Source organism: Oryctolagus cuniculus, chromosome 12 (genome assembly GCF_051225735.1).
Source record: "Oryctolagus cuniculus isolate XC-2025 breed Fujian yellow rabbit chromosome 12, ASM5122573v1, whole genome shotgun sequence".
Classification (NCBI taxonomy): Eukaryota; Metazoa; Chordata; class Mammalia; order Lagomorpha; family Leporidae; genus Oryctolagus; species Oryctolagus cuniculus.
The window spans coordinates 8245181-8269390 of NC_142878.1; the positions used below are offsets into that span (position 1 = coordinate 8245181).

Sequence of the window (24210 nt, forward strand, 5' to 3'; positions counted from 1 at the left end):
CAGAGCCCCCCCCCCAAATGATGCACTAACTTGTCACTTACAAAAAAGAGCAGGTGACCCCAAAATATGCTCAAGACACTGTGTCACGTGAGAAGAGCAGAGACAGGAGCATGTAGACCAAGCACAACAGTCATGTTTCAGTCTCTGGGGTGGAACACAAAGTGGTCTCCCTCCCTCTTAGCTCATACACCTTTCCTATACTTTCCACTCTGCTTGCACGACGAGTAAGGCGTGAATGGTTGTTTGCTTTCTGCTCCTCCTCCCTTCTCTGCAGGGCAGCCGGGGAGGTCCAGGGACGAAATGCTGACCTGGCAGATGGCACAGGTCAGAGCTCGGAGCCGCAGTGCAGGCAGGTTCTTAGCAAGTAGTTAGCGACCAGCACGTCCCAGACCACTTCTGAAGGAAGAGAGGCCTCCTGGTAAGCCCCATGAGAAAGATTTCCGACAGGAAACTTTGAACCAGTTGAAAAACAGGCTTACCCAAGACAGAAGGCAGCCCATGAGAGCTGTTTCAATCCTGTCTGGTAGAAAAAAAAATCCCCAGCGCCCAGCCTGGGAGACCAGCCAAGCATAAGCCCTGTTCCCCTGAGAGGTTCCTTGCAGAGGACGAAGCCGATGCTTCCTGCAGCGCGGGCAGCCTCTGAGCCCACAGACAGACCTGCCTCATTGAGACACAGGGGGCTTTGGCACCATGAGTCAGTGCAGCAGGCAAGAAGGGCCCCTCACAGTGTGCTGCTCCAGCAAAAATCCTCTCCTGGTACACAGTCCCGCACCTCCCAATGATACATCCAATCAATGCGCACCTCACTTGCCACGGCAGTGCCATGAGGTTGCATGGCCTGGCGCCATCGAGGGTGTGTTAGTTTGTATAAGCACACTCTACCACGTTCCTACAATGACGAGTTAACCTAATCACACACTTCTCAGAATGTAAGCGACGCAGGACTTTGCTGCACTTCACAAACCATGTTTGCTCAAGCAGGTGCCGGTTTTACACCCACGCAGTGTTCATCTTACCTTCATTTTCTATTTCTGGAAAAGCTTGGATTTGGCCATTGATTCTGTGTCTGTCTCCATAGCGGTGTGAGGCGAGAGGGATCCCCAGGGATGGATCAAGCCTGAGACTGCAAATCCTCAACCCGGGACCTCCTTCCAGCTCCCTCTCCTCCACTCTGCAGAGTGACTGCAATAACATAAACATAAAAAAGGAAGGAGTGGGGTAAGGATGAGGAGCTTCATTCAGGTGGAAACTGTCTTCCTGATGAAGTTATCTTGAAATGCATAGAAAGAGTTTCCTGGTTATGACTCTAATCCCCCACAGAATCCTCCGGACCACAGGGGAAACACAGGGCAGTGGATCCTCTGCCTGCACTTGCTGTGAGGAGGTGAGGGCCACTCTCACTGCCTCCGAGTTACCCACAAGGTGACTGCAGTGCCTGCACCCTGACTCAGTTAAGGCCCAGGTCTCTAAGACCCAGTGCCCAGCATTGCCCAGGAGCCACCCAAGGAGGAAGGAACCTTCCAGAAGCATTGCCAGGTTTTCCACCCTATTCCATGGATTCCGACTGAGAACATTGTGTTCATTAAGTGATTTCTTTTTTATGATTTGCAAATCAGAGAAACACATCGCTTTGTCATTCCACTCTTTGGGTTTGTATGTTACAACCACCTTAACTGACTGTACCCACAAAAGGCCACTCAACCTCCCTTCTTGAGTTTCCTCATATGTAATAAAGCCCCTCTCCACCCAGTAACAGGGAAGCCGCGTGGCAAAGCCACAGATGCTCTCAGACACGGGGGCTCACAGGTCATCTGAGAAGCCTGCAAAGAAACGCAGTGCCAACGCCCGGAATTTCCGGCTCCATGAGTCTGGACGAGACCAGGAGATCTGCACTTTCAGAATCAGCATCCCTTAAAAGGGGAGTGCAGGTGACCAGAGAACTCAGATCAAAACAAATCAAAATCCACCCTTGTCCGTGGCCTTTGCTCATCTGACATCCTGTACACTAGCGAATTTGCAAAGTGAACAAAACACAGTGCAAACAGCAAGTGCTAACAGGAAACCAATAGGATCTGCACAAACTCCTACTTCTGTAGAAATGAGGTAAACCCAAGGTGACAATGACCTTGAGCCTGGCAAACAGTAGGAGTCAATGAGTGCCATACAGAGGAGAGTTCTTCATATACAGAACCTTCCCCTGCTCTACAATCCTGAATTCTCTGTCCCTGGAGAAGCTGAAGAAAGATCACCCAGATCTGAGGAAATCAGAGTAGGTTCATCTCTAATTACTCTCCAAGGACATGTTTACCCAAATCTAATTCTTTTACCAAAAATGTCATTTTCCAGCCTACAGGTGACAAAACTGACTCTAAACAGTCATCCAAGTCACCGCCAGCAGTGAGACCCAGGCTGCAGGTACATGGATTTCATATTTCATGAAAGCTCTCTCTTTTCTCCTATTATCAGTAACCTTGGGTCGAGCCACAGGGGAGTGGCACACAGCATGATCTGAAGGTTGGGGGTGAGTGGGTTCTGGGGGCAGGGAGGGAGCGTCCTCTGCACTCCCAGGGGCCTCTGGCTTCTGCCCTCCATCCTGGGCCCTCTCCGACCGGAGTCCCTGCAGTCTAGTCTCAGCCCTGGCGTGGCTGCTGTGTGGACATAAACACAGAGCTGGTGGCTGAGAACAGGAGAGGCTGCTTCTCCTGGGTGTGCAGCAGCCACAGAGTCAGCACCCTCCCCAGCACGGGGCAGAGAATGCAAGAGGAAAACAGGGAAATAAATAAGTACAGCACACCTTGAAATACTGAGTGACTTCAAAAAGCTTGTGGGAAAATGGAACTAAAACATTGTTCATTTTTAGTCCATCCAGAGTTTTTTCCTGTGTTTTCTGTGAACTCTTTCTTATGGTTTACAACAACTTATTGCATATTTTGTTAGAATTGGAACTTTTTGAAGACCCTTACATTACATAAAACTTTGACTCCCTCTCTTCCTCCTCTTGCTCCATTTATTTCTCAAAATGAGTAAACTGGACGCAGCATCCTGTCCCATCCGTTCAGATAGTCAAGGAAAAGGGCACATGCACAGCTCAAGTTTAGGGGAATATCCGTGGTCTTTTTTTTTTTTACTCCAATTCTGCTTTCCAATTCTGGGAAAGTGGGTTTTTCTAACAGACACTCACTGTGTTCAACCCTGATAGAAACCTGCAATGACATAATCACCAGAGGTAGCGATACCCTCTCTTATCCCTGCAAGAATGACTATTGTACACACTTAACTTCTTCAGGTTTTCCAGTTAAAGGAAAAATAATACCAGATGGAATCATGGCTCTACAGAAAGAAATGAAGAACACAGGAATTAATAAATACATGGAGAAATAAAAGACTCATATGTAGTTAATTCTGACTCTCCTTAAAAGGCAATGTTGTGGTTAAAGTAAAAATCACAGCAATGTATAACATATGTATGTGCGTTACATACATATGAATGTTATAACCATACATATATTACACACATAAAGATGTATAGCACATGTAGCATTAAAATTTATGATAGCACAAAGTAGGGATTACTGAAGGTAATTATATTAGACATGAGTATCATTAATTCAAGGCAGGTTGCCAAAAGTTAAGGATGGATATTGTGATCCATAAGCAATCATTAAACATGTGAAACAAGAGATATAAGAAGACAATAGAAGAGTTAAATAGATGATTACTTAAACAAATGGTCTATTCACAAGAAGGATGGGAGGCCGGCGCAGCGGCTCACTAGGCTAATCCTCTGCCTTGCGGCGCCAGCACACCCGGTTCTAGTCCCGGTAGGGGCGCCGGATTCTGTCCCAGTTGCTCCTCTTCCAGGCCAGCTCTCTGCTGTGGCCAGGGAGTGCAGTGGAGGATGGCCCAAGTGCTTGGGCCCTGCATCCCATGGGAGACCAGAAGAAGTACCTGGCTCCTGCCATCGGATCAGCGCGGTGCGCCGGCTGCAGCGCGCCGGCCGCAGTGGCCATTGGAGGGTGAACCAACGGCAAAGGAAGACCTTTCTCTCTGTCTCTCTCTCTCACTGTCCACTCTGTCTGTCAAAAAAAAAAAAAAAAAGAAGGATGGGAAGCAAGAACAAAGAATTGAAGAACAAGCAAGATTCATAGAAACATAGACATAAATTCAGCCATACCGATAATTGCATTAAGTGTTAATAACCAAACCTTCAAACAAAAAGACATATGTTGTCAGGTTGATTTAAAAAAAAAACAAGACTCAGCTACTTATAGATGACATACATAAGAGACTCACTTTAAGTATAACACAAATAGGATAAAATTATAAATTTGAATAAAAGGATACTATAATATTCACCAGTTTTAAAGTTAGCATTTCTTTGTCGATATCAGATAAAGCAGACTTTAACACAAGGAAAATTATGAGAGCTCAAGACAATACTTAATAATGATAAAAGGGGGCAAATTCAATACGAAAGTCCAGCAGTCCTATGTGTGTTCTTAAATATATGAACCAATAACTAACAGAACCAAAGAGAAAGATAAAAATAATTCACAGACATCATTGGAAATCGTAACTCTTTTCTCTCAAATAAATATTTACAGATAAAAGAAAGACTTTATATCATAGGTTGGTAATAGGATCAGTAGTAGGTGGGAGGGGTCAGAAAAATTATTGGAAAAATTTGAAAAATTTGCAACTCTTTCCATTGAAATAACGAAAACTTCAGTAGGTGCTGCCGCCATGTCACAGCAGGTTAAATCCCCAACCTGCAGTGCCAGCATCCCACATGCTCCACTTCCAGTCCAGCTCCTGGCTAATGTGCCTGAGAAAGCAGCAAGAATGGCCCAAGTCCTTTGGCCCCTGCACCCATGTGGGAGACCCAGAAGAAGCTCCTAGCTCCTGGCTTTGGATTGGACCAGCTTTGGCTGTTGTGGCCATTTGAGGAGTTAACCAGCAGATGCAAGATCTCTCCCTCCCTCCCCCTCTCTCTCTCCACCTTTCTTGTAGCTGTCTTTCAAATAAATAAAGATAAATCTTAAAAATAATACTCAGTAATGGATAAACAGATTATCCATATCCAAGGAAAAATAGTGGGTTGCAAATGAGATGGAAATAATTTATCCATAATGTAGTTTAAAGAAATATAGAAATGAAGAGTTATGAAAGGAAGAAACATCAGAGAGCAAAAGACGATAGGTTTTTATTTCCAATGTGATAATAAAAAATAAGTCTAACAGTTAGAATTCTCTACCCAACTAAACGCTCATCTAAGAGTAAGATGAAATAAGATGTCTGAAAGGAAAGATTTGTCTCTATTTAATTATCTGAAAGAAAATACAAAAATTATTCTTCACTTAAAAAAAGATTTCATTCATCAGGAAACAGAGACCTGCAGAAACAATGATAAGTAGAGATTTGACAAATGGCTGTGTATATAAATGCAAGTATGTGCCGATTGGCGATGATGTGGCAGCCAATACGGCGGACCTAAAACAGTAAGGAATTAAAATCCTAGAAAGTGTAATTTGAAAGGAATTGAAAACATTATAAGGTCTTTGGACTCTTCAGTAAAAGGAAACAATAAATTACTTTTTATTTATTACATCAGATAGGCACAGTACAAATTTAAGAATAGAGAAGAAATAGATATGTAATATCAAAACACATAGATGAGGAAAAGAAGTTTTAAAAAATACTCAGCCATGGAGCCAGTACTGTGGCATAGTGGGTAAAGTTGCTGTCTCCAGTGCCAGCATCCCATATGGGCGCCAGTTCTAGTACTGGCTGCTCCACTTACAATCCAGCTCTCTACTATGGCCTTGGAAAGCAGTAGAACATGGCCCAAGTCCTTGGGCCCCTACACCCACATGGGAGACCCAGAAGAAGCTCCTGGCTCCTGGCTTCAGATCGGCATAGCTCCAGCTTTTGCAGCCATGTGGGGAGTGAACTAGTGGATGGAAGACCTCTCCCACTCTCTCTGTGTAACTCTGACTTTCAAATAAATAAATAAATATTTAAAAAAAAAATACTCAGCCTCTAATAGAAAACAAATAGATGTTTTAGCCGGCGCCATGGCTCAATAGGCTAATCCTCCACCTGCAGCACCAGCACACCAGGTTCTAGTCCCAGTCGGGGTACCGGATTCTGTCCCGGTTGCCCTCTTCCAGTCCAGCTCTCTGCTGTGGTCCGGGAGTGCAGTGGAGGATGGCCCAAGTCCTTGGGCCCTGCACCCACATGGGAGACCACAAGAAGCACCTGGCTCCTGGCTTCGGATCAGCGCGGTGCACCAGCCACAATGCACCGGCCACAGCAGCCATTGTGGGGTGAACCAACAGTAAAGGAAGACCTTTCTCCCTATCTCTCTCTCTCTCACTGTCCACTTTGCCTGTAAAAAATAAATAAATAAATAAATAAAAAGAAGGCAAACAGATGTTTAAAACAAATCACAATAAATATTAAAAATAATATGACAGAAATATATCTAAATATATTCACAATAAATGTAAATGGATTAAATTAGCCAGTTAAAGATCACTACTTCTAGACTGGATTTTCAAATTCAGCTGTACACAAGTAGTCTAGATCTACATCTATTATCATTAATAAATCTCATAATGTTTGATGGGAAAAAAGTGAGTGTGAGCTATTGCTGCCCAGGAGGCTCTCTGTCCAACCTTCTAGCATCCACCCGTGCACCTCTTCCATTTCCTCTTTCCCAGGACTCTTCTCAGTAACCACACAGAGAATTTGGGGCTACATTTCTGCGTCTTGGAAAACTAAAGAACCAAGAGATCCAAAGCAGAACCCACCTGGCACCCTCAACAGAAGGAACCTTGGCTTCATTTTCATCATGCTTTCTCTGCTCTCTCTTTCCAAGATGCTCTCCTTCTAACAACCCTCCGCGGGCTTCTCCCTAGGGTCAGTGCCCAGCCATGGAAGGAGGAAAACGTTGAAGCTTGTTCACCTTGAAAAAGAGTTGTTCAACTTGGAAGAGCTGAAACTCTTCCAGCAGCTTTGAGCATGGACACATATAGGGAAAGTGGGTTGTAGGAGCTGAAGACCCCTGTGACTGAGTACATGGACTCCTTGTCTCAGAGGCAAGATGCTGTGTGTCAGTTCATACCACAGGCACAGCCCTTGGGAGTCTACATGCATCCCCATAACTGCCCTGTGAAGTGGGCCCTACGATTTCCTTCAACTAATCTCACTAGCAGAATACTTGTTACAAGGCTCTACCCAACATTCATTGATTCTCCTGCATCTCATGAGAGGATGCACAAAGCCCTCTGCTGTCGCAGGCTGGAGCCGTGCCACTTGCTGCTTTCATTTAAAACACTAGGGTGTGTCTTGTGCAGTCATCTTCCTTGCATTGCTGAGTGAAAATGCTTTCTACAAAAGTGGACAGTCCCATGAGACAGAGAAGCTTGGAAAAGCTCAAACATCCAAAGAAAGGCAGTGAGAGGGACAAATACACAAAGACAGACCTGTGGTCACAAATACATCTGCATTGTCCATATGGTATACAAATGGCTTGCTTGTTTTTCTATATGGAGAAGTAAAACTAGGCAGATGTGATTGATGTTGAAACTTCTGTGCTGCTCAGGAAATCCCAGTATCTTAAAAAAAAAAAAACTCAAGAAGCCCCTCAGGAAGGGCTTGATGGCCCCCACAGGCTGCCACAGGACATCCTGTCCATGCAGTAGAGGTTGCTAGTCATCTTCAAGCTTCTGAAGGAGACCTTGGGTTTTGAGAAAGGTAGGTAGGAATAAAACCTGACAGAATGGTAATTCCAAAATGATGGGAGCAGCAGCTGCTGCCTCTGGTGGGTACAGCTGCCAACCACAGATAAAATTTTTTATGTTGATGAAACCGGGAGATTAAAAAAAAATAAAGAGGGCATTTTATATGAATTTATGTGTACATTTCAGAAGACAAGGGAATGTGTCTGGACAGAACTCTAAAGAGAGGCAAAGCTATTTTAGGAGGAAATGATAAAGAAGGTGTTGGGCTAAAACTCTCCCTGATGAGAAGGCAATGAACGCCATGTGACGTTTGCATCACGCGGTCTGTACCAATGACGATGCTGGGAGCCTTCTGTCCCCACCGGCTAAAGATTGGATGCAGATTAAAATGTCACAATCAGCACTCTTTCATCGACAGGAGATTCCCTTCCTGTTTATGGTGGCTAAGGTTCCAGTCACTTTCACTGACTGTGGACCATGACATCCTCACATCCCATGCAGGGAAGGGGATCCCAGCTCCACCCCGCCCACTTTCTCTCACTTTCAAATCTGCAAAGAATCACTTTGCAATTTGTTTTCCTTGCTTATATTATTTTACGATTAGCCTTTTGCATTCGCATGCATTTTTAAATATTACTTCATGGTGTTTAATGAAATGTAAGGAAATAGCTCCTACAGCTCCAGTACACACAAGCCTCCCCACCAATGAGTGAATTTTTTCAAAGCTGAGAGAAACAGATATTTCAGACACCTCGCATTATCCATAAATCTTTAGTTGATCACCATGAGTTTGAGTCTTAGGAATTTGAAGGAAGTAGGTTGGAAATGTATTCATTATTTTTCTCACTAGTAAAATAAACCAGGGGCAATGCACAATTTCACTTACATGTGAAACCTAAAAATCTAAGAAGTGGAGACCCAGAACATAATGGTGGTTACCAGAGGTAGCTGGGGAGGGGGATTGGGTGACGGTGGTTAGAGGACACAAAATGTCACTTAGATGGAATAAGTTCAAGAGATCTATTGAACAACGTGGTGACTACAGTTAATGACAATTCAACATAGACTTGAAAATTACAACTAGCGTAGGTGTTAAATGTTTTCATCCCAAATAAATATGTAAACCAACAACATGTTAATTAGCTTGATTTAGTCATCCCATAATATATAGAAATCTCAAAACATCAGGTTGTACAAAATAAATATATACTATTTTATGATCATTTTAAAAATACAAATAATAGAAAAATGAACCAGTGAGATCAGGAGATATATGCTCCAGCTCTGTGAATGCTTACTGCCTACATGGTTTGGGGAACACATTGTTTTAAATATTGAAGGTACTGACACACACAGAGCAATTCAGACTTGTCCAAGTCACCCAGAGCAAGTAGCGGCACCAGGACTTGAACCTGGCTCAGCCACACCTTTGGCCTGGCCTGTTCACCATTTTACCACCTTGCTCTCTGGAAACACCAGGCAGGGTAGGGAAATCAAATCACCACGAAGGCCCAACCCCTCTGGACTCGCCAGGCTAGAAATAGTAAGGGTGCGGTCAGTTCAGAATTTCTCACTGGTCGACAAGCACAAATGAGAAGCAAGTGCATTGGAAGGCATTATTGCTTTGTAACAGGTCTTTGCATGGCCTGAAGAGATTTTCGATGTCATATAAGGTTCCTTGCCTTCCAGATTTTCCTGGTTTATTGAGGCAGCATATTGATTGTTAACCAGTACTATAATTTGCCACAGTCTACACAGAACTTGGAAACTGGGTGACAGTGATACCTAGGGCATCCAGCCCACTTTTTTTTTTTGACTTTTTTTTTATTTAGTAAATATAAATTTCCAAAGTACACTTAATGGATTACAATGGCTTCCTCCCCCATAATTTCCCTCCCACTCACACCCCTCCCATCTCCCGCTCCCTCTCCCATTCCATTCAAGATTCATTTTCAATTATCTTTATATACAGAAGATCGATTTAGTATATATTAAGAAAAGATTTCATCAGTTTGCACCCACACAGAAACACAAAGTGTAAAATACTGTTTCAGTACTAGTTATAGCATTACTTCACATTGGACAACACACTAAGGACAGATACCACATGAGAAGTAAGTACACAATGACTCCTGTTGTTGACTTAACAAATTGACACTCCTGTTTATGGCGTCAGTAATCTCCCTAGGCTCTAGTCATGAGTTGCCAAGGCTATGGAAGCCTTTTGAGTTTGCCGACTTCGATCTTATTCTGACAGGGTCATAGTCAAAGTGGAAGTTCTCTCCTCCCTTCAGAGAAAGGTACCTCCTTCTTTGATGGCCCCATTCTTTCCACTGGGATATCACTCGCAGAGATCTTCCATTTAGGTCTTCTTTTTTTTTTTTTTTCCCCAGGGTGTCTTGGCTTTCCATGCCTGAAATAGTATCATGGGCTCTTCAGCCAGATCCGAATGCCTTAAGGGCTGATTCTGAGGCCAGAGTGCTATTTAGGACATCTGCCATTCTATGAGTCTGCTGTGTATCCCGCTTCCCATGATGGATCGTTCTCTCCCTTTTTGATTCTATCGGCTAGTATTAGCAGACACTAGTCTTGTTTGTGTGATCCCTTTGACTCTTAGACCTATCAGTGTGATCAATTGTGAACTGAAATTGATCACTTGGACTAGTGAGATGACATTGGTACATGCCACCTTGATGGGATTGTATTGGGATCCCCTGGCATGATTCTAACTCCACCTTTTGGGGCAAGTCCAATTGAGCATGTCCCTTATTGTACATCTCCTCCCTCACTTATTCCCACTCTTATATTTAACAGGGATCACTTTTCAGTTAAAATTTAAACACCTAAGAGTAATTGTGTGTTAATCACAGAGTTCAACCAATAGTACTAGAACAAAACAAAGAGAAAATACTAAAATGGATAAAGTATTACATTGTACATCAACAGTCAGGACAAGAGCTGATCAAGTCACTGTTTCTCATAGTGTCCATTTCACTTCAACAGGTTTCCCCTTTGGTGCTCAATTAGTTGTTGCCATTAAGGGAGAACATATGATATTTGTCCCTTTGGGACTGGCTTAATTCACTCAGCATAATGTTTTCCAGATTCCTCCATCTTGTTGCAAATGACTGGATTTCATTGTTTTTGACTGCTGTATAGTATTCTATAGAGTACATGTCCCATAATTTCTTTATCTAGTCTATTGTTGATGGGCATTTGGGTTGGTTCCAGGTCTTACCTATTGTGAATTGAGCTGCAATAAACATTAATATGCAGACAGCTTTTTTGTTTGCCAATTTCATTTCCTTTGGGTAAATTCCAAGGAGTGTGATGGCTGGGTTGAATTGTAGGGTTATATTCAGGTTTCTGAGGAATCTCCAGACTGACTTCCATAGTGGCTTTTAACTGCATAACTGGGGACCTTCTGGTGGGACAGACCAAGTCAGACAACTTCATAAGCGCAATCCGTGGGATTCATCCATTTCTCATTCCTATAATGAAACACGCGTGGCTGCCTATTTTTAAAGAAAAGAGGTTTATTTTGGCTTATGGTTCTAGAGTTGCAAGGTCAAGGGGCTGCTGCTTGTAGCAATGATGTTCGTTAAATTCTTGCTGGCAGAGGTTAGAGGCATCATGGGACATCACATGGCAAGAGGTGTGTGTGCGTGTGTGTGTGTGTGTGTGTGGTCTCTCCTACAAAGTCCAGAATTCACTCATGGGGTCTCCATCCTAACAACCTAATCTAATCCAAATTCCCTGCAAAGGGGCTGTGTCTAAACACCACAGTCAGTTTTAGCTTCCACCCTCTTACTGACTCCCATTTGGGGCTTAAATCTCAGCATAGGAAGTCTTGGGAGACACTGGAGCTGCAGCCAACTCACAGCACCCATCAGGTGTTTTCCTTACGCCCCCCCCCCCTTCATTCTGTGAAAGCCTGTCCCTTTCCCCATCCTAACAGAGGCTCAGAACTGCTTCCTGTTTGCAGCTGTCTGGTCATGATTTTTTTTATTTTTTGCTTGAACGAACTCTGAATTTTTATGGTGCCTCTGTTTATCTTCTGTCAGTGCTCAGCTTTCATAACTAAGAGGTCAGAAAGTTGCTCACAGAAAACCAACACGTTTTATGTGCCTTTACACTGGACAGAGATCCTGATTTTTACATTTTCTACTTGACATGAAATAGCACCTGCCCCTCTTCCCCCAATCCAGGTATCCATCAGGCCCAGCAGGTACTGTGCCCAAGGCCATGGTACTTTGTGACACCCGTGAAAATGTTTTAATATGTTTAAAACCAGAAGAAGAAAATGTTACATAGAAGAAGGCTTAATATGTGATACTAATAATGTCACTTGACCCCAATACATAGTAACATACGACTTCTCAACTTTCATATTTATATGGACAAGACAGTTTATGAAGGCAAAAGTCACTCAGCCCATCACAGTCACACTCATGTGATGGGTAGGTAGCCAGTGAATGAGGAGAGCTGGAGCACCCGCACACACCAAGCCCCACCCACATCCCCCCACCAGCTGGACACATCCAGCATGGCCACAGGCTCTGCACACCCATTCCCGGTCATGCACCTGAGCCTCAGTCCCATTGCGAACGAGACAGGATAACACCTTCCTGGAGAAGACGAGTATTCTCCAGCCCCACGTGTGCCCAGTGCCATGGCACTTCCACGATCCACCAAAAAACGGACACGGAACTAAGTGGTACTCAATGCCTGCCCAGAGTTGGCCTCTTTTGAATATTCCGTGAGGCCCCGCCCCAGACTCCACCCCCAAACCCAACTCTGGTGAGCACAGCCACCCTTCCTTTCTCTTAAAGACTGCTGCCCACGCTCACATCTGTGTCCTGTTGCCTTCAGTCAACCTTGCTCCCTGCTCCCCTCGCATGTACCTCCTCCTTGAATTCTTTTTCTCACGTGGCACCAAGAACTTGGAATAAGCTCAGCCAGAGGCTGCCTGACCCACAAGAATAACACATCCTGGCCCTTTTCCCTCACTATTTTCTCCGTGCCCCAAGCATCCTGGATCAGTGGTCTTGCCACTCTGGGCAGGAGAAAAGAAGAGACCAAGGCAAGCTGTCACAACCACTCAGCACTGCCCTGCACCTGCTCTGGGGCTGATGCTCCCAGCATCTTATGGGGGAGGATAAGTGATTGTCCAAGCGGCATCCCACGGACCAAGCCACAATCTGATAATAAAAAAAAAATCAGCCCTAAAACATCACGTCAACCAGCAAGAATGGTCATACTGATGGATAGCTTGATTTGAATGTAAATCACGGCACACAGGAAGGCCACGCCAAGTGATCAGGGCAACCTCCCCAACACAACTGCCCGCTACACAGCCAAACCCTTGCACCCAAGGCAGGCAGTGGACAAAGGAGATCTGGAGCCTTATCACGGATGGTCTGAGTTGTGCACACCGCCTCTCCTGTGGACACACACTCACACTTTCTACTTAAAGAGAAGCATCGTGAGCCACCTTGTTTCGAGACTCCACTTGTGCAGTGTCACTGTCGGCCGACTGAACACCAGACCCCAGGTCCCCACATGTGAGGCTTCATCCTGACACTGACCTCCCACCCATCAGCGCGTCCACTGTGTGTGTCACCCACCAAATCAATGCCACGCCACTCAGCACGCTCAGAAACCAAGACCAATAAATCATTTGCCCAGCCTCAGCCCAAGCCGGTGAGTGTGGTTCAATGCAGGTAATTATAAAAAAATGACTTTGGGAGCAGAAAAATCAAAACATGGGAGTGTGTGTCTAATAGAAAAGGCCTGCGAAGAGATTTGGGAGTTCTAATGACTCCAAGGAGCAGGTGAAAGGTCCCGGAGCGTGACAGTAGCTGGGTAGCCTGATTGACGCAATCGATCCCTTCTCCTCCCTGCCGTCACCAGGCCCTGTGTCTGCTCTCCTCCGGGTCCCCCGTGCCAGGCCGTGGGCAGGCGGGGGCTGCAACATTGCCTCCTGCTTTAATGTGTTAGCAGAAGAAAGCCCCCACCCATCCATCAATTACCAGGGCTGTCAGCTGGGGAGAAGGTGTTGGGACCGTGACGGGTGTAGGTCAAAGCCTCAGGGGCTGCATTGAAAGGGCCCGCAGGAAGCTGTACCCGCTTCAGTGTCTCCACCTCCTCTGCACCACGGCCCCTCCTCCAAGGACACATTTTCCTCTTCCCATTAGCTGCTGCAAGGTGCCTCTGGTTTCCGCACAGTGCGGCGAGGGCGACGTCTTTATCGCATCCGCTGCCGTTCAGCAGGGACCTCAGCCCTTCCAGACACCCGGGGCTCCCGTCTTGGAGCGTGAGCACAGGCTGCTTGGTGCTTTGCTCCTCTACTGCTTTCCGCAGAGACCATTTTCCCTCCAAAGGAGGCCTGACAGACAAAAAACCAACTCTCCCCTCTGCTCACTGCAGGACAAGGGGCCTGCATGTTATTCAGAGCCGAGATGTTCACATCAGCTACAAAAAAAAAGGTCCTTAGCAGTTTCCTGTTGGAAAACAGCCCCCACAGAATTCAACCATGGGTCTCTGGGCCCCTTGCCACCAAGGCCTGCAGCCTCCTGCTCCTCAGGGTGTTTCCACATTCTCCAGAAATACAGGGATATTCCAAACAGCCGGTGGGTCTGTTAATTCAGGCAAACGTAATTGAATCACTGTTTGCCAGAATTGAGGCACTGCTTCACCCAGCGACTGCTCACTGACAGCCCACCGTGTGGGAGGCAAGGAGTGTGCTACTCAGGCTACGGAAATGACAGCAGCCCAGCTTCAACTCACTTCAAATAAATCACAGCCAAGAGCTTCACACCTATGTAGACAGCCTGGGAGATTTTTTTTTATCACAGCAAGAAAAATAGAATTTGTGTAAACAGATGAAAGCTATCTCCAACGTAAATAGCACTAGAAAAAGGTTCATTCTCGCCCCCAGGTAAGAGGAAAAGAATGTAGAAATCCATGGCATAGATTTTACCTTGAGCTGTGAAAGGTATCAAACAGCTCACTTTAGAAATCTGCTGAAGCCTACAAATGATATTCAGAGGCACGGAAGCAAAGCTAAGTGTGTTAGCTGTGGACGAAAGGCAGTCAGTGCCTTGGATCTGGGCCCCAGGAGAACACAGCAGGGCTCGCAGCCCAGCGGGCAGGCAGCAAGTCCAGGCAGGTGAACAAACTTACCGTGCAATCTCGACACTGATGAAACAGCGCTTTCTACTACTCTTCGATTTATTAATCCTCATTCCTAATATCCACAGGGCGAGGTGACGGAGGGAGATACTGACTCTTCCTAGGATGTACTTACTTCTCTCTACACGCAGAAAATGCTCCACTACGGTGCATGTGGAAACTGGGCAGTCACACAGCGGCATTGAGCTGAGCAGCCAAACCACCTTTGGGCGGCTTTTGAGTCAACACAACAGGTATTTTCAAGAAGTTGCTGCGTTTGTAAGCTCTAAAACAATTCTAGCTGGCCACAATTCCTCAGAACACTGGACACCCAGTACACACACACACACATACACACACACTCACACACAATAACCTCACAGAGGCCTTTGTCTTCCTGGAACCCGCACAGACAACAGGGCCAACAGCATCAGCGTAATTAGCACCTTATACCAATACCCGACCCAGGAGAGGGGCACAAAAGACACAGGGATCACTGATTAGTCAGCAGTGCCAAGGTCAGAGATGAAATGGGACAAAGGAGAGACAGAAATCTCTGTTTCAGATGAACCAAGGGAAAATGATTGCATGCAAGCAGTTAGCCTTGAGTGCTTGTCACATGCATATTACACGTGTGGCACCACAGGAAGAAAAAATCATATCAAAAAGCAACGGCACGAAACCTCCGGTGTGGATCCATGAGAACATCCTGAAATGGCTCTCAGAGAACTTCCTAACGTCTCTTCTCAGCACCATCCAAACTGGCCTGGGAGAGAACCTGGCGTGAGAGCCCAGCTGGGACTCAGCAGTAATTAGGGGACTGTGTAACTGCCCATGTTGAATATCTCACCTCGGAGGTGGGAGGTTACCTGGTTCAAGACCCTGAGCAGAACACAAGGTCACACCCAGTGAGGTCATTCTCTCGCCTCCCTGACCATCCAGGTGGAAATTAAAGCTCCCAGGACACTTTTCAAATAGCTCAAGGGATCACTCAGCTGCCTGGGCCAACAGCCCCCAGTCTCAATAAAACCCAACTTAATGTTCCTGGCTGGGAATGAACCCTTCTTGAATATAGAGGGAAGTCTGTGCTCGTGCACACAATTATTAAGCTGTCCTGTGAGCGCTGTCATTACTTTATAATCCACAAAGGACTTAGGATACTCAGCAAAGAATGCTATGAAAAAGTCAATTCAATTGTAATTTATAATTGAATTTATCCACAGAGCAACAATTGGTCACCAAATGAAAGCCTCTTCCAGGGAATAAATTTGCAGATGTGGGTTTTACAACTACCAGGGGCTTGACTCCAGTAAAATTCAAACTCCAAAACAGAAAACTTCGACAACAGAAAAAATAACCTCATGGTTAAATATTCATATATTTTGTTAAAAAATGATTCTCCAAAAGCAGCTCAATTCCCCAAATTCTCAAGGTGGAAGAAAAAGACCTAATGTTTAATGGAGACAATGAAGCCTAAACAGCGTGTCCATGACCCTTTCCTTGTTGGTCTTAAATAGCAATGATTAATGTTGCATACTTAAAAAAAATAAAATCAAGTGAGTTAAAAACCTGAAAATTATATTAATATTCTATTAACTGGCTCCAACTAAAATTGTAAGAGGTAAGAAAGAATATCTTAAAAGGAGACAAAATAACATCATTATGTTATACCCCAAAGCTCCTATGAACTGCCATAAAGGACATACCTGAATTTAAATACTGCATCCTCTTTCAGCCCAAATTGCAATGTATGGCAAGCAAATTTCCAAAAGAAAAAAGTGAACAAAGGATAAGATAATGTATAGTTTTATCTGTTTCTGGGAAAAACATGCTAAAACTTAGACTTGAAGCAGTAAACATGACATCACTGTTTCTCTGGGTGGGAATGCCAGCGCCCCCTGCAGGCAGCAGTGCCACATGGCCCCTATTGCTGTCTGTGGGAATGGGGTCCAGCATGGGAAAGTTTTCTATTTTAAAAACTTCGTGTTTTTAAATGTAAATGACATGTCCATATTTTTAAATTCCATGAGCTCAATGAAACACAGCAATAGTTCATAACTTTGACCTAGAAAAATTAACAAAGAGAACAGTTATTTTTGTTTGTTTGAGCCCTGTGAAGAATCAAACTGGATTGCGTTGGCCCACCCAGTGGTACGGATCACCTCATAGACCGACTCCCACCTCTCAAGCTCTGTAGATGTGGAGACAGCTGAGAAAAGCACCATGAAGTCGTGAGCTCTTGAGACTGGGAGAGAGCCAATCTGTTGAAGATAGAATGTCCCCTCGTGTTTCTAGTAAATAATTACCCAACTTCTTCCTGCATTTTGTGACTAACCTAAGGGACGCTTCTTGAATCTAGTGGAAGCACTTGAGGGCAGCCCATCTTGTATCCCGTGAGCCCTAGTCGTTGGGAAATTCTTCAGAATGCTGGCTGGAACCACGCCCTCCACTCATTCATCCTGGTTCTCCTCCCTGGAGCCAGTGGGAAGCTCTCACCCTCCCCCCACGGGACAGCCTTTCCCATAAGCACACACAGCCTTCACCCCACTTTCTCCATGATCTCAGCTCTGCAATCCTCAGCCTATCCTCACAGCAATGCTCTCAGAATCCCCTAGTCCTCTGGTCTGCCTCTGCCTGGCTGGCCAAGTCTCCCTCTTAAGACGCTGCACCTAGAACTAAACATGCAGGAGCTGACCGTACACTGTTTCTCAACATTAAAAAGACCACACAAGGAAAGCCCTACTGTAACTTCCCAGGGAGAAGACCCTACAACACCATGACAAATCTTAGCATATCAGAGAGTGCCTGGCTTATGATGATTGGACGTAGGATTTTTTGACTTTGCAATTGTGCAAAATGATACATATTCAGTAAAGTTTTCTCAGAGTGAGAGAGAGAAAAATAGAGAGAGAGAGAGCTCCCACCCACTGGTTCACTCCCCAGATTCCCACAAGGGCCAGGGATGGGCCAAACAGAAGTTGGGAGTCAGGAACTCAAGCCAGGCGTCACATGTGGGTAGCAGAAAACAACTAATTGAGACATCACCATGGCCTCCCAGGGCCTGCGTTGTCAGGGATCTGGATCCAGGAGCTGGAGCTGGCAATTGAATCTGGTGACTTGGATATGGAATGGCAAGCATTGTAGCTACAAGGCCAAACGCCTGCCCTGGCTCTTGGAATTCTGAATTCGGATCTTCTATGCTGCCTGCTCCTCTCTGGCAGTGCTGAGAAGCACAGTGAGTAGCTCCTCTCACATTCATGGCACGAGGTGACAGCTGATGCTCTCTGCTGGGCCCGTTGTCAGGCATGATGTGTAGTGGGTTAGGTGAATTCCATGAATTTTCAACCTGTGATGTTTTCAATGTACAGTGAGTTTACCAGGATATGTCTCTACTGTATGTCAGAGAGCCTTTGTAATTGAAGGATTAGGATCCAACACTCAAATTTTAACTTTGTATTTAGAAATTAAATCACACACTTATTCTGAACCACACATTCTAGCATAATAGATTAATGTAGGAACATGGCTTTTCTTTCTTAATAAATTTCATCAGAAAAATTATTTGCATCTTTAACATCATCTTGCCATCACTAGAGCCATCTTGTAATCACATAAAATGATTTTCTGAAATATATCACACTTAGCTATAGCTTGTTTAAAATGCAGTATGCTTTCAAACGTTTCACATAAGCACAACATGCATATAGAAAAAAAACACAGACCACTTTTGTTCATCCTGTCGGCTTTGTCCAAAGTGACCTTTGTACCCATCATGAGGCAGCACCCCAGGGGTCCCTCTGTCCTCTTCCAGAGGTAACCCACACTCCTGTTTTCTAACACAGTGGACCAGAACTGCCTCTTCTTGAATTTTATGTAAGTGCTTTCAGTGTCCTGCTCCTTTGAATAAATATTATGTTCACAAGATTCATCCATGGTGCTTCATGTTATAGTTGAAGTTCAAGGAATACAGCATTGCTAAAAACTGAGTTGACAGTTTCCAAATGGTTCTCTCAGGCCACCAGTACATGTTTATATAACATTTGGCATTCGGACTTCTTAAATTCACCTCATAGGTTTATGTAAGTGTGATTTTCCACAATATAATGCCTTCCTTGTTGTCTGTGTCAAATTATCTCTAAAATGAATAAAAAAACTTGTTTAAATCAATATTTGAAATTTACAACTATAAGGCCACATACCCAGGAATGATCACTAAGTTGATGGGAGATTTCGTGCCTTCTTTTTTTTTTAATGGATCTATCTAGGAACCTCTGCAAACATCAAAAGTAGCATCGACTAATGTCATATGAGAATGTCTTCCTGCCGCAATTTATCACTGTATTCTGTAACATGAGGGATGTCGTAGATGTCAACATAAGGTGACTATTTTTCCTAATGGATGATTTTTGGAGAAAAAATCTCACCATATATTCAGGCATCTATTGTGTCTCACTTTTCCACACATGTTTTGTTGTTGTTGCTTACTGAGTTCATGATGAGCCAAAACACTCAGAACATGAATTCCTATCAAATTGTTTATCCCCAAGGTATATTTGTTTGTTCTCATACACTTAATTGTGTTTTTATTTGAGAAGCAGAGATACTCGTAGACACAGAGATGGAGACAGATGGACAAACATACAGAGATAAAGCTCCCACCCATCAGTTCACTCCTCAAATGCCTACAACAGCCAGGGCTGGGCCAGGCCAAAGCCAAGAGCCAAGCACTCAATCCGGGTCTCCCACATGTGTCTGCCAAGAACCCAGTTATTTGAGTCACCACAGTCGCCTCCCAACATCTGCATTAACAGGAGGCTAGAGTCAGGAGTTGGAACTGCTCATTGAACCAAGGCACTCTGATAGGTGATGTGGGCATCCAGCTGGTGTCCTAACCACTAAGCTAAACTCTCAGTCCTCACACTCACAATTAAATGTGAGTTTTACACTGAGATCATCACATACTTCCATGTGTATAATCCTTGGGCTTTTCCAAAGCACTTTCAAATGCATGATCACAGCTCAGTTCAATAGCTCAAGGGATGAACTGGTGTGCACATTTTGTAGATAAGAACATAATTATCATTATTTTAATTTGCTTAAGGTAATAAGCACATGCTCCATAAAGGACTCTTTCAAACAGAAAAATAATAATGTCAAACAAAAATAAAGATATTTGAATATTTCCCAAAATATCATTGTGATAAATAAAAGTAAATTGAAATAAGAATGAGTATCATTTTAGACCTACTAAAGGAACAAAAGAAGGAAGAATCCAATAGTAACAAAACTGCTATGAAACTGTTATATTTGCTGTTTGCTAATGACACTATAAATTAGCATAATTATTCTGGGAAAGTAAGTTCGCAACACATATTTTTGAAAAATGAAATTCTATATCCTCTGACCAAATATGCCTATGCATAAAATTCATCCTTGAGGAAATAATTTAGAAGAAGTAATTTACACAAAGATGTTCATTGAAGCATTATTTATAATAAGAAAATAAAATGAAACAGGCTTATTCCAAATAAACATAAAATAAAGCTTTATTCAAATGAGTATGTCACTCGATCTCTCCTCTCTCCCTCTTTGTCTCATACACGTACACATACACACACACACACACACACACACACACAAATAGACTTTGCAAATATCAGAGTACAATTCTCCATTTCTGTTGTTCATTTGCAATATGCCCAACGTTTTCCTTCAAACGATTCTTTCTCATCTGGATTTTCTCATCTGCCATATAGTTCAGTTTGCATTTGCCCATGGACAGCCTTTGAGGAAAAGTCAATCAGGGCCATAGCATGATTTTCCGTTTCTGAAGCCAAGCGGGAATTCTGCTTCTCAAAACGGACAGGCTTTGACTAGGTCCATGCACTGAAAAATCAATTGTGTGATGAAAATTCATTGACGCGAATCTCCAGACAGCCTGAGCAAATGCTTGTCCAGTGTCGTTGTGACCTCTAGATGTTTTGGAAGCAGACCCCACAACAGCACCCCACACAGGCACCGCTGCTAGGGTGTGTCGTTGTGACCTGTAGACGTTTTGGAAGCAGACCCCACAACAGCACCCCACACAGGCACCGCTGCTAGGGTGTGTCGTTGTGAACTGTAGACGTTTTGGAGGCAGACCCCACAACAGCACCCCACACAGGCACCGCTGCTAGGGTGTGTCGTTGTGACCTCTAGACGTTTTGGAGGCAGACCCCGCAACAGCACCCCACACAGGCACCGCTGCCGGGGTGCAAAGCACACAGCAGCTCCTTCCATGGGCCACACCTACGCCACGCACAGACGTCACCCAAGCTGCAGCCTTGAGAGTTAGCAAACACCATTTAGACTTCAGCATGAAATTTCATTTTCTGCTAGAAGGGAAGATGGTCGTGTTGTTCGTGTATTTGCTAAGACATGCAGAGAAAGCCAGGAGGGGGGAAACTGGGGATTTGCAGGGGGTTTTGCCTTAAATGATCTAGTGCCTCTGCTTCCCTGCACAGGGCACAGAAGCCGGTCGGGTCCATGGATACAGTGCGCTGAATGCCAGTGTTTGCCTTCCCAAATTCACACGTTTCTGCTCACTTCCTGACGTGTTTATTGGTCTTGACAGGCAAGACCTAGAACAGGAAGCTGTGACCTTGCGCCCATCCGAGGGGCGTGTGGACACAGAAGCCTCGGTTTCAGCTTTGTCAAGCGCCACGTGGTGGCTCGAGCCCCTCCTGAAATGAACTGCCCTCACATCCGATTCTCTATAAAATTTGTACTAGCAATTGTAGGGCAGTTAAATATACAGCTAAGGTAATTAAACAGGTTACAGAAGAGTATTATTTGGTCTGCAAGTGATTCTGTCAAAGATTCCAGAGGGCTCAAGCTTGTTTGTGGGGTTTGGACAGGAAATGGCTAATTATGACACACACATGTGTTCCTGTGTAGTTGGGCCCTGGGGATCTGCCACCTTTTGCCTATAAGTCAGCCTTGACCTGTTAGTGTCTTTGGGGCAAACAGCTCACTTCACCATGGGGTGAGGCCAGCATCTTACCTCCTCTGTTTATTTCTCCAAGCAATGGCTCCTAGAGATTTTGGCATCAAAACGAGCCCCTCACAAGGCTCCCTGTGCCCTGCAGGCTTTCTGCTGATGCACCAGCGCTTGGTGGAAACCCTACTTCATAGCCGGGAGCATTATCAGAGGGCAGGTCTTCTGCCCTCTGCACCAGGGATTCCGTGGATGCAGTCGGGTAGCCACGCCTGAAGCTGCAAGCAAATTGACAATGGGTAGAAGCCTGGGGAGAGACTCCACAGCTTTTATCTTTCCTGGGATAGCAGACTGTGACTTGGCCCTGCCTGGAGTAGAGGCTTTGGTCTCAGCGTAGTGGGGAGCCGCTGGAGGACTTTAAGAACAGGAGTGTGGCAGCACTGCGGGCTGTCCAGCTGGAGGCATGGCCTCCTTTCTTCCTGGGCATCCAGCTCACACCATTCCCCAGCCTCCCTCGCTGACTGATGTGGCCATGCCACCGAGTGCTAGCCGAGGGGATATGAAAAGGAAGATGGCACCTGTTCTCACCAACACTTCCCACAGGTGGCTGCCCCTCCTACACATCTCCTCCTCTTCCAGGGGTACTGCAGCCACAGGATGAGAGTGTGGGTTCCTGAGCCACTGTGTGGAAGAAAGCTACTCGTCCCCCCGGTCCAGCTGCCTTGGGCCCCGAGGAGCCAAGAAACAACCTTCTATGGTGCTGAAGTATTAGGAAAGTTTATACATAGTAGTGTGATCCACCCTGAAGCAGAAAGCAAGTGACATCCTCAGACTGGCCTCTTAGCATGGGGCTCACATTTCAAACATCATTTTGGGCATGAAGAGCAACATCAGACTTTCTTTTTACTGCAAGGCATCTGTGCTGTCACTTTGCAATGTGCCCAGCACATCCCACCATTCCCAAAGTGCACAAAGTCTGAGACAACAAAACAGCATTTTATTTATAGACTGGCTGCTGGGTCATATCCTTCAGACTCACACACAAGGGCGAAAAGACTTCCAATCCCATTTCCCTACGTATTACATCCAATTTCCCCTCAAACGTCTCCAGTGCTGGTGCCCTGACGGCTTCCTTGGCAAAATGATTCTACTACCTGCTTGACCTTCATAGTCTAGAAGTTTCTTTTCCTCCATGTTACACTACAGGTTGCTTGGTGTTTTTTTCCCTCTTCTGGCTTCAGCAAACACTTGGTCAGACCTTTGTGAATGAAGTAGCCCCACAGTGAAATCCAGAAATTAGCCTTTGTTAAGTACACCATAGATGCCATCTCCTTCAATCCTCATAGTGAGGATAGGGAAACCTCGGGCTCTGAGATTCCAAATAACCCATGCAGGTCACAACACAAGGGTGGGAGCCTTGCGGTGCTCCTTCCTGGTGACCCAAAGCCCACCCCACCCAGCTCCCCTTGGCTGTCCAGGATCCCACGGATAGAAGCATTGGGCCACTGATTCACACTCAAGTCCCTCAACTGGTCAGAGAGTTTGGCTTTGATGTAGTGCACTTTCCCGAGCTAGAACAATCTTGTTCTCAAAAGTACTGCAATTTCTTTGGAAGGAAAAAGTTTTATGGGCAAGAAATATACAGAGGCATTGGATTCAAACAAATCACTTTCTCTAAGCTCAAAAATGTGCTTCCTGGGCTAATTAGAAAATACCCATTCTGGGAGCTGAGAAATGTTGGACATTTTGTATTGACTGGGTCCCTGGGTTCATGCACTAGTGATTTCAGATGACAGGTCTGGCTATCTCTTGTCTCTCATCCCCTCTTCATCACTGCCCTTGCATGAGTGAGAGAAACAGTCCCTAGCCTCTCCTGCACGTCCTCCTCACTCCTGCAATCCTTGTCCAGTGATATGCAACCAGTCTCTGCTGGAGAAGGCAGAGATCTCGGGCCTTGCTGAGCCCAGGGAGAGGCCTCCAGCCGCAACCACAGTGGCCTGGGCACAGGTGCAGGGCCTGCAGGCACGGAGCAGCCCTGAGACAGCAGCAGCCCAGCCTGTCCACACCAGGCTCATCAGCAGGGCTGGGTAATGAGGTCAATGTGAAAACAACTGGAAGGCACGTTCCCCAGGAAACACGGGCAGAGTGGAAACGGCCCGACCTTCTGCTGCAGAATCCAAATCCATTGAGTCAATTGTCGGGAAACACGGCGTGACCTTTCAGAGGCTGTGAACATCACCCGGAGAGCAGGCCGCCCTGCTCCTTCCATTTCACGCTGCCCTCGAGGCGGCAAGTCGCTGGAAATAATAGCCAGGC

General features: G+C 45.2%; 1 long non-coding RNA gene across 2 annotated transcripts in view; it reads right to left on the reverse strand.

Moving 5' to 3' along the window:
- Positions 1 to 24210, reverse strand: part of LOC108178851 (uncharacterized) — a 146568-nt gene that overhangs the window by 72827 nt on the left and 49531 nt on the right. The window contains exon 2 of one of the 2 annotated variants that reach the window (XR_011380551.2): positions 1017 to 1182. This is a non-coding gene — a long non-coding RNA (uncharacterized LOC108178851). Of the gene's footprint in view, positions 1 to 1016; positions 1271 to 24210 lie in introns of both variants that reach the window. The other variant, XR_016218715.1, reaches the window with a different exon arrangement.